Source organism: Aquarana catesbeiana, linkage group LG01 (assembly GCF_042186555.1).
Source record: "Aquarana catesbeiana isolate 2022-GZ linkage group LG01, ASM4218655v1, whole genome shotgun sequence".
Lineage (NCBI taxonomy): Eukaryota > Metazoa > Chordata > Amphibia > Anura > Ranidae > Aquarana > Aquarana catesbeiana.
Genome location: NC_133324.1, coordinates 972,117,986 through 972,124,742, shown reverse-complemented (window position 1 = coordinate 972,124,742; position 6,757 = coordinate 972,117,986).

Below are 6,757 nucleotides of genomic sequence, written 5' to 3'. Positions count from 1 at the left end.
AAAGAACGCACCGGTGAGCTCAGCAACACCAAAAGACCCGGAAGACCACGGAAAACAACTGTGGTGGATGACCGAAGAATTCTTTCCCTGGTGAAGAAAACACCCTTCACAACAGTTGGCCAGATCAAGAACACTCTCCAGGAGGTAGGTGTATGTGTGTCAAAGTAAACAATCAAGAGAAGACTTCACCAGAGTGAATACAGAGGGTTCACCACAAGATGTAAACCATTGGTGAGCCTCAAAAACAGGAAGGCCAGATTAGAGTTTGCCAAACACCATCTAAAAGTCAAGTCAAGTTGGGCATCCCATCATTCCTATTCCCCCTCCACATTATTACCCTCCAATAAAACAACAAACACAAAGCTCAAGGACTGATCCTTGTGTCTGGAGAAAGTATGAAAAATGCTTGTGATTATGAAAAAAAAAAAGAAAAAGAAATGCTTGTTGCCTTGCTGTGCAGGAGTGGGGAACCCAATCATCTGCAGCCCCTGCAGGAGTAGTGCTACATAGTATTAATAGTGATAGGTTAGACTTGAATGGAGCTCCTCGGAGGAGGGTGGAGGCTAGAGGAGAGCAGATGTGAGGAAAAGAAGGAAAGGGAGGGGATAAGAAGAGAGATGAAGGAAGGGAGATGAGTGGATGGTGGGGGAGATGAAGGCGAGAAAGACAGAGTTAAGGAGAGGAAGGGAGAGGAAGTTAGAAGAGAAAAGGGAAGAAGAGTGTAAACATGTGAAGATGAGAAGAAAAGAGAGATGAGCTGAAAGAGGAGAACAGTAGAAGAGGGAGGAGGGGAAACGAGAGAGGGTTGGGACAAAAAAGTACAAAAAAGGGGAGGATTGTATTGGAATTGGTGGCGAGGGAAAGTAAGGGGAAGGGAGAGGAAGGAAGGAAATAGAGGACGGAGGAGGGAAGGGAGATGGATAAGAGTAAAGGCGTGGTTAGATTAGACGAGGGGTGGTTGATGGAACAAAAAGGTACAGAGTCAGAAATAAGGGTTATGGATAAAAGGGTAGAAGTGAGAGGAAAGGACCAAAAAAGTAGGGAAGGGGAAAGAAGGGTTAGGGATAAGAAGTGAAGGTATGGGATATGGCAAATAGTGGAGGCTAGGGGAGGGGGGGGGGTAAGGAAAAGAGGAGAGGGATGGGAAACAGTGGAGAGAGAGAAACAGAGGGGGGAGTGAACAGTGGACAGTAGAGAAGAAGAGTGGAGGTAGATGTTGTAATTGTCTATGGATAATATTCCTCTCGCTCCCTCTCAGTTGACCAATTCCAAATAGCGGACTTAATGCTGTCGGTAAATAATTTAGCTTCTTTTTCACACTTTGATATATTCACAAAGTAATTAAAAAATTGTAACTGGCTGATTTTGTAAAGCAGAACTATACATCTTCACCAGGTCTTCTTCAAGAAGCAGGATTTTTGACCATTTTGTTTTGGCCGTGCCAGAGTGACGTAACTCCGGTGCACGCACACAGGAGTCCAATCACCCCAACATTAGTGGAAGCCAGGATTACACACTGACCTGTGGATGTGCAAATAAAACAAAATGCAAACAGGCAAGTAATAATTATTTATTACCGTATATACTTGAGTATAAGCCGACCCGAATATAAGCCGAGGCACCTAATTTTACCACAAAAAACTGGGAAAACTTATTGACTCGAGTATAAGCCTAGGGTGGGAAATGCACAGCTACTGTAAGTGGAAAAGAGGGTCAACAATGCCCATTTGCAGCCTCACTGTGCCCATTTGCAAGCCTCACTGTGCCCATTTGCAGCCTCACTGTGCCCATTTGCAGCCTCACTGTGCCCATTTGCATGCTTCACTGTGCCCATTTGCAGCCATAGGTCCCCCTGAACTTCAAACTCAGTAGTTAAGGGTTCCTAGATGCCCCCTAGCTGCAGCCAAAATTTTGGGTCTCTGGACCCAAAGGGTCCCAAAATGACATTGCTGCAGATGGACACAGTTGACCGACTTTGGGGCCCTGTATCTCGGGGCCACTTGGTGCTAGGAACCCAAATTTGGTGTGCAAACCCAGTGGAACTAGTACTACAACATATCCAACAACATAGCTGGGGTTCCTAGCACCAAGTGGCTCTGAGATACGGGGCCCCAAAGTCGGTTAGGAAAATGTCAAGCACTTTTCTGCAGCAGAGAATGACATTTTCCAAAGTAGGGATAAAGTGGCCCCGAGATATGGGGCCCCAAAGTCGGTTTGGAAAATGTCATTCTCTGCTGCAGAAAAGTGCTTGACTCGAGTATAAGCCGAGGGGGGCATTTTCAGCACAAAAAAATGTGCTGAAAAACTGGGCTTTTACTCAAGTATATACGGTACATTTTTTTATTACAGAAGAAAAATAGTCTGTATTTTCCCCAGTTTTCTGTTCACTATTTTATTTTTAAATTCTAGGCAAAGTTTCACTTTAATTATCAAGTTTAAAAAAAAAAAAAATTACAACAGCCAATGTCTAGTCCTGTGTGCCTCCATCTTGTTGTCTGATGCCATGGCAGCAATAGTAGTGCAATGTGAGGGACAGTGAAAGGAAGTATATCCCCTCTGCCATATACAAGTGTGTCTATTTGCATTTAGTGGTGCTAAGCTGTAGTCAGTTTAGCTGAACTAATAGTTTCTGCTAAGCTCTGGTTGCTGTTAGCTTCTGTCTGCAGCCAGTAGGAGGGTTATTGCTAGCAGTGCAGGCTGGGAGAGGGTATAAATATTTAGGGAGTGGCCTTGGGAAGTCAGTTCTCCCCTGGGCCTCCTGCCTAGGGGATGGGTGTGCTTGGCTGTCAAATCCCCTTATGGCCCCGTACACACAATCGGAAATTCCCCCCAGCAAAAGTGGGATGTGAGCTTTTGGTCGTAAATTCCGACCGTGTGTATGCTCCATCGGACTTTTGCTAGTGGAATTACCGCCAGCAAAAGATTGAGAGCAGGTTCTCTATTTTTCGGTCGGAAAAAGTTCCAATCGGAAATTCCTACACATGCTCGGAAACAATTCGGCGCATGCTCGGAAGCATTGAACTTCATTTTCTCTGCTCGTCGTAGTGTTGTATGTCACCGCGTTCTTGGTGGTGGAAAGTTCAGAGAACTTTTGTGTGACCTTGTGCATGCAAGCCAAGCTCTTGCTTGCTTGCATACACCAAGTTTTTTTTCCGACGGAAAATCCGCTCGTGTGTACGGGGCATTAGTCTTGCTGCCTGTGAAGGTGACCATATAGTTATGAAAAGTCCTGGTTTTGAGGCCTAGCTTGTATAACCTGGGGATTAAGGAGCCAGGGAGAAGGGGGGGAATGTGGGGCTATGACTCTTAAATGGGACATCAGGACTAAGTGAAGTTAAGTATCTAACCATGAGTACCGCAATACTCTCGCCCTCCACTTTGTTGGATGTTATTGAAACACGATGGTGCGTATTTTTAGCACTGATCGCTGTAGTATGCAGCGTACACACGACCGGACTTCTCTTCGGAAAAAGATATGATGGCTTTTCCCGACGGGATTCCGCTCAAGCTTGCCTTGCATACACACGGTCACACAAAAGTTCACTGAACTTTCGACCATCAAGAACGCGGTGACGTACAACACTACGACGAGCCGAGAAAATGAAGTTCAATGCTTCCGAGCATGCGTCGAATTGTTCCCGAGCACGCATAGGAATTTTGCACTTCGGAATTGCCACAGATGATCGCATTTTCGAATAGGAACTTTTTCCGACCGAAAAATTGAGAACACGCTCTTAATCTTTTGCTGGCTGGAATTCGTCCAGCAAAAGTCCGATGGAGCATACACACGGTCGCGTTTTCCGACGAAATGCTCTTATCGTTCTTTTGCTGGCCGAATTTCCGATCGTGTGTACGTGTCACTGGTCCCCGAAAAGTGTCAGTTAGTGTCCGATTTGTCTTCCGCAATATCACAGTTCTGCTATAAGTGGCTGATCGCCGCCGCCGCCGCCGCCGCTACTAGTAAAAAAAATAAATAAATAAATACAAATTCCAGTATATATCCCATAGTTTGCAGACGCTATAACTTTTGCGCAAACCAATCAATATACGCTTATTGAGTTTTTTTTTTGTTTTTTTTTTACCACAAATATATAGCAGAATACATATTGGACTAAATTTATGAAGAAATCTTATTTTTAATTTTTTTTTGGATATGTTTTATAGCAGAAAAAAAAATATTGCTTTTTTTTTTTTTTTGTCTTTTTTTGTATATAGTGCAAAAAAATAAAACAAAGGCGATCAAATACCACCAAAAGAAAGCTCTATTTGTGGGGAAAAAAGGACATAAATGTAATTTGCGTACAGCGTTGCACGACCGCACAATTGCCAGTTAAAGTAACGTAGTATCGCAAAAGGCCTGATCATGAAGGGGGGGGGGGGTAAAGCTTCCGGAGGTCAAGTGGTTAAAGGCTCACAATCAAATATTGTTGGGAATTGACTTAAAGGCAAACTATACCAGTCTGTGGGAGGGGATGAAGTTGTTTTTCCTCCATTTAGGGTAGTGCAAAGAAGGAACCCTTTTTGGAAGCGTGTAGGCAGGGGTCACTTCCCCATTTAATGGTATGAGTCATACATAACCAAAAAAAATCACTGTACATAAGTAAAAATAAAATAAATCTGCTGGCACCAATGTTTGTGATACCAACACAAATACTTAGGAAAAAAAGAAAGCGCAGAGCTATATTAATGACATATGATATTATTATGTGTATGAATATGTCTATCACCTTTACACACGTTTGTTCTATTGTTTTTTAATTATTTTTCTGATATACAGTATTGTATGAGCATTGGACACTTTTCTTTTTTTTTTTCCTTTTCTTTTATTTATTATAGTGCTGCACTTTTTTGTTTTTTCTTAATTGTATGAGCCACCTTGCAGACAAGAAGTGCAGTGACAGCCCATCCATTAGGGGTGCACTAGCTCCGCCCCCTATCCATGCGTCTAAATACAGGGGCACCGGACTATGAATTTCAATGTGAGGGTGTGTTTTTTTGAAGCACGTGATTAAAGCCAGAGGCTTTAATAGGCTTCAAAAAAGGGTGGGCTTGGGACACACAGCACTGTGCCCCGATCCCACCCAGTTGTGTGACAAAAGTGAATGAATATTCGCTATTTTCAGACTAAATTTCCTTCCCGCCAATCAGGAAGCGGGTCGTGAGACCCTTTTCCCGATTGGCTAAAACGTCAGGCAATCCTATTGAATGCCTAGCGCCTAGGAGGAGGAGAGAGGAAATGAACTCCGGAAGCCATTGGAGGACAGGACGCCGGAGCCGCTGCTCATAGCCTGCAGCCCGCCGCCTGCCATGCTGGAGCACACTAAAGCCGCAGCCCGCCACGCTAGAGCACACTGGAGCCGCAGCCCACCACGCTGGAGCACACTGGAGCTGCAGCCCACCACGCTGGAGCACACTGGAGCTGCAGCCCGCCACGCTGGAGCACACTGGAGCCGCAGCCCGCAGCCTGCCATGCTGGAGCACAGTGGAGCCGCTGCCCGCAGCCCACCGTACTGGAGCACACTGGAGCCGCAGCCCACCACGCTGGAGCACACTGGAGCCGCAGCCCACCACGCTGGAGCACACTGGAGCTGCAGCCCACCACGCTGGAGCACACTGGAGCTGCAGCCCGCCACGCTGGAGCACACTGGAGCCGCAGCCCGCAGCCTGCCATGCTGGAGCACAGTGGAGCTGCTGCCCGCAGCCCACCACACTGGAGGACACCGGAGCCGCTGCCCGCAGCCTGCCACCCACCACCTAGATGGGGTAAGTGCCAGACTGACCAGCAGACAGCAGGGGGAATGGGGTAGTGCCGCGCCACTGGCCGCCCCAGGGGGGTGGTTGTTTGCCGCCCCCCCAAATAAAAAAACACCAACCGCCACTGAGGAAGTGAGTTATTTCTCATTCTTAAGGGATAAGAAGGGCTTATAGAGAGGGGCCAATTGAGAGCTGGGTAGTAGCACGGAGAACTGTGTGTGCTCTCTCCCATCAGGACTAAGTTAAGTTATGTATCTAACCATGAGTACCGCAATACTCTCGCCCTCCACTTTGCTGGATGTAATGGAAACATTACTCTCTTCTAAGGATGGGTGCTCACCCCGGGTGTTTAGTTGGACTCCCAAAGCCCCAATCTGGACCATGTTAAGTCACAGGCCTATATACGAATGGTCTGGATGTCTGGGATTGTTATGGACTTGGTTAAAGGCACAATCCATGCATGTTAGTAGAAAAGTACATCTGCATGGGCTTGGGCAGTTTTAGAACACAAAAAGTGCCCTTGATAGCAATTTTTATAGGTAGGGCCCTAGCTGCAGTATAGGGCATTTGAAGCAGTGATGAGGTACCCGCCTACATTCCATATCCCATATATACTGACCCTTTCTCCTCCAGAGTTTTCCAAATAAACTTCTCACCAAGCAAAGGTTGAGGGAGTGGATTTCCATTTCTCGATCACCACTGACTGCTCAGTGAGTACTTGGGACAAGTGGCCAAATGTGGAACAATGATCTCTAGAAAGGCTAGGAAGGACAATTTTAAGCTTAGTTGTTCCTTGGGGGGTAATTCTACACCAAGGACCAGGTCTTCAGATTGTTAGCATGCCACACTACTTAGGGGATTATTCCAGACCAAGAGGAGAAGAAATCCATTCATACATTGCTGGTTGGAATGGAGGTCCCAATGATAAAGGCTGCATTTTTATTCTATGGGTCTTTTTTGACCTGCTTTTTTATTTGGTGCATTTCATTGCTTAGTAAGCATG